The sequence below is a fragment of the Hordeum vulgare genome, chromosome 3H (assembly GCF_904849725.1).
Source record: "Hordeum vulgare subsp. vulgare chromosome 3H, MorexV3_pseudomolecules_assembly, whole genome shotgun sequence".
NCBI classification, from domain to species: Eukaryota; Viridiplantae; Streptophyta; class Magnoliopsida; order Poales; family Poaceae; genus Hordeum; species Hordeum vulgare.
Window position 1 is genome coordinate 202,287,030 of NC_058520.1, and position 5,097 is coordinate 202,292,126.

Here is a 5,097-nt window from a genome sequence, read left to right on the forward strand (position 1 = left end):
TCCTAAGTGTCATGATCATCATCATTCACTTCATCTCTAGCCGGTGCAGGCGCCTCAGAAACATTTTCTTGCGCTGCGCTACTCTCTGGATCGTGAGGAGGTACAATTACCTCATCAAGTTATATTTTCCTCCCACTTACATCTTTCATGAGAAACTCTTTCTCTAGAAAGGGTCCATTCCTAGCAACAAAGATCTTGCCTTCGGATCTAAGATATAAGGTATACCCAATAGTTTCCTTAGGGTATCCTATGAAGACGCATTTTTCCGCTTTGGGTTCGAGCTTCTCTGGTTGAAGTTTCTTCATATAAGCATCGCAACCCCAAACTTTCAGAAACGACACCTTAGGTTTCTTGCCAAACCATAATTCATACGGTGTCGTCTCAATGGATTTACACGGTGTCCTATTTAAAGTGAATGAGGAAGTTTCCAATGCATAGCCCCAAAATGGTAACGGAAATTCGGTAAGAGACATCATAGATCCTACTATATCCAATAGAGTGCGATTACGACGTTCAGACACACCGTTACGCTGTGGTGTGCCAGGTGGCGTGAGTTGTGAAACAATTCCACATTTCCTTAGGTGTGTGCCAAACTCGTGATTCAAATATTCTCCTCCACGATCCGCTCATAGAAACTTTATTTTCTTGTCGCGTTGATTCTCCACCTCATTCTTAAATTCCTTGAATTTTTCAAAGGTTTCACACTTGTGCTTATTAAGTAGACATGCCCATATTTACTCAAATCATCAGTGAGGGTGAGAACATAATGATAGCCACCACAAGCTTCAACGCTCATTGGACCGCATACATCTGTATGTATTATTTCCAATAAGTTGGTTGCTCGTTCCATTATTCCGGAGAATGGTGTCTTGGTAATCTTGCCCATGAGGCACGGCTCGCATGTGTCAAATGATTGAAAATCAAGAGACTCCAAAAGTCCATCAGTGTGGAGTTTCTTCATGCGCTTTATGCCGATATGACCAAGGCGGCAGTGCCACAAGTATGTGGGACTATCATTATGAATCTTACATCTTTTGGTACTCACACTACGAATATGTGTATCATCACGATCGAGATTCATCAGGAATAAACCATTTACCAGCAGGGCATGACCATAAAACATACCACTCATATAAATAGAACAACCATTATTCTCAAATTTAAATGAGTAGCCATCTTGCATCAAGCGAGATCCCGATACAATGTTCATGCTTAAAGCTGGTACTAAATAACAATTATTAAGGTTTATATATAATACCGAAGCTAGATGTAGAGGTAGCGTGCCGACAACGATCACATCGGCCATGGAACCATTCCCGATGCGCATCATCACCTCGTCCTTAGCCAGCCTACGCTTATTCCACAGTTCCTGCTTAGAGATGCAAATGTGAGCTACAACACCGATATCAAATACCCAGGAGCTACTACAAGCGCTCGTAAGGTACACATCAATAACAAGTATATCACATATACCTTTGACGTTGCCGGCCTTCTTGTCCGCTAAGTACTTGGGGAAATTCCGCTTCCAATGACCGGTTCCCTTGAAGTAATAACACTCAGTCTCAGGCTTAGGTCCTTTCTTTGGCTTCTTCCCGGCAACTGCTTTGCTGTCTTTGTTGAAGCTTTTCTTGCCCTTGGCCTTCTTGAAACTGGTGGTCTTATTGACCATCAATACTTGATGCTCTTTGTTGATTTCTAACTCCACAGATTTCAGCATTGAATACAACTCAGGAATAGTCTTTTCCATCTCTTGCATGTTGTAATTCATCACAAAGCCTTTATAGCTAGGTGGAGGCGACTGGTGGATTCTGTCAATGACCGCATCATCCGGAAGTTCAACTCCCAACTGAATCAAGCAGTTGTGCAACCCAGACATTCTGAGTATGTGCTGATTGAGAGAACTATTCTCCTTTATATTACAACTAAAGAACTTGTCGGAGACTTCATATCTCTCGACCCGGGCATGAGCTTGAGAAACAAGTTTTAGCTCCTCGAACATCTCATATGCTCCGTGTTGCTCAAAACGCCTTTCGAGCCCCGGTTCTGAACTGTAAAGCATGCCGCACTGAACGAGAGAGTAGTCATCACTCCATGACTTCCAGGCGTTCCTAGCGTCCTGGTCTGCCGTGGCAATGGGGGATCAGCTAGCGGTGCATCAAGGACATATGCCTTTTGGAAGCCATGAGGATGAGCTTTAAGTTACTGGCCCAGTCCGCATAGTTGCTCCCATCGTCTTTCAACTTGGTTTTCTCTAGGAACGCGTTGAAGTTGAATGGGACATTTGCGTTGGCCATTGGATCTACAATATTCATAAAGACACTTTTAGACTAAGTTCAAGATAATTAAGTTCATCTAATCAAATTACTAATGAACTCCCACTTAGATCGACATCCCTCTAGTCATCCAAGTGACACATGATCCACGTCGACTAGCCCGTGTCCGATCATCACGTGAGACGGACTAGTCATCAATGGTGAGCATCTCTATGCTGATCGTATCAACCATACGACTCATTTTCAACCTTTCGGTCTCCCGTATTTGAGGCCATGTTTGTACGTGTTAGGCTCGTCGAGTCAACCTAAGTCTTGTGCGTGTGTAAACTGGCTTACACCCGTTGTATGCGAACATTAGAATCTATCACACCCGATCAACACGTGGTGCTTAGAAACAACGAACCTTCGCAACGGTGCACACTTAGGGGAATAGATATCTCTAAATTTTAATGAGGGATCATCTTATCTTTGCTACAGTCGTCCTAAGCAATAAGATGTAAAACATGATAAACATCACATGCAATCATATAGTGACATGATGTGCCCAATATCATCTTGCTCCTTTGATCACCATCTTCAGGGCACCATGATCATCATTGTCACCAGCATGACACCATGTTCTCCATCATTGTGTCTCCGTGGAGTCGTCACACCAAATATTACTGCAACTACTATAGCTAACCGTTAGCGATAAAGTAAAGTCATCAACATGGCGTTGCATCTCATTCAATAAATTAAGATAACTCCTATGGCTCCTGCCGGTTGTCATAGTCATCGACATGCAAGGCGTGAATCCTATTACAAGAACATGATCAATCTCATACATCACATATGTAACATCACATCCTTTTGGCCATATCACATCACATAGCATACCATGCAAAAACAAGTTCTACGTCCTCTAATTGTTGTTGCAAGTTTTACATGCTCGTTAAGGTTTCTAGCAAGAATGTTGCTCACCTATGTGACAACCACAAGTTGATATGCCAATGCTATTTACCGTTCGTAAGGACCCTCTTCATCGAGTCCGATCTGACTAAAGTGGGAGAGACAGACACCCGCTAGCCACCTCATGCAACTAGTGCATGTCTGTCGGTGGAACCAGTCTCACGTAAGAGTACGTGTAAAGTCGGTCCGGGCCGCTTCATCCCACGATGCCGCCGAATCAAGATAAGACTAGTAACGAGAAGCAATTGACAAAATCAGCGCCCACAACTTTTGTGCATAGAATCTACGCATAGAACCTTAGCTCGGATGCCACTGTTGGGAATCGTAGTAATTTCAAAAAAAATCCTATGCCATACAAGGATCTATCTATGGATGAACCAGCAACGAGAAAAGGGGTAGATCATCTTCATACTTTTGAAGATCGCTAAGCTGAAGCGTTGCTAGAACGCGGTTGATGAAGTCGTACTAGCAGCGATTCACATCGCGGTAGATTCCGATCTATGCACCAAATGATGGTGCCTCCGCGTTCAACATATGTACAGCCCAGTGACATATCCTCCTTCTTGATCCAGCAAGGAGAGGGGAGAAGTTTAGGGAGAGCTCTAGAAGCACGACGGCGTGGTGACGGTGGAGCTATGTAGTTCTTCGGTAGGGCTTCGCCAAGCGTTGCGGAGGAGGAAGAAGAGAGAGGTAGGGCTGCGCCGTAGGAGAGGGATGAATTATCGTGTCTCAAAAATCCCAAAACCTCAAGTATATATAGGGGGAAGGAGAGGGAGGGCTGCCTTGGACCCTCCTCCAAGGAGGAGGAGTTCGGCCGAGCTAGGGAGGAGTCCACCTCCCACAAGGGAGGTGGATCCCTTCCTTTTAAAACTCCTTTTTCCTTATCTCCTCATACCTAGCCTCATGGGCCTTTAGGGAAGGACTTGGCCAGCCCAATAAGGCCAGGTCCACCTCCTCTAACAGCCCATGAACTCCTTTGGTCGTCACACCCCTCCCCGGGGTTCTCCGGCACCCTCCCGGCACTCCGGGTACACTACCTATGAGCGTGAAACTTCTCCGGTGACCAAAATAGGACTTCCTATAAATCAATCTTTACCTCCGGACCATTCTGGAGCTCCTCGTGACGTCAGAGATCTCATCCGGGACTCCAAACAACCTTCGGTAACCACATACTATTCCCTTTACAACTCTAGCATCATCGAACCTTAAGTGTGTACACCCTACGGGTTCGGGAGACATGCAGACATGACCGAGACATCTCTCCGGCCAATAACCAACAGCAGGATTTGGATATCCATGTTGGTTCATACATGTTCCACGATGATCTCATTGGATGAACCACGATGTCAAGGATTCAATCAATCTTGTATGCAATTCCCTTTGTCTACCGGTATGATACTTTCCCGAGATTCGATCGTCGGCATCCCCATACCTTGTTAAATCTCGTTACCGGCAAGTTTATTTACTTGTTCCATAACACATAATCCCGTGGCTAACTCCTTAGTCACAATGAGCTCAATATGATGATGAATTACCGAGTGGGCCCACAGATACCTCTCCATCACACGGACTGACAAATCCCAGTCTCGATTCGTGGAACCCAACAAACACTTTCGGAGATACCCGTAGTGCACCTTTATAATCACCCAGTTACGTTGTTACGTTTGGTACACCCAAACTACTCCTACGGTATCAGGAAGTTGCACAATCTCATGGTCTAAGGAAATTATACTTGACATTATAAAAGCTTTAGTAGACGAACAACACGATCTAGTGCTATTCTTAGGATTGTGTCTTGTCCATCACATCATTCCCCAATGATGTGATCCCGTTATCAATGACATCCAATGTCCATGATCAGGAAACACCATCTATT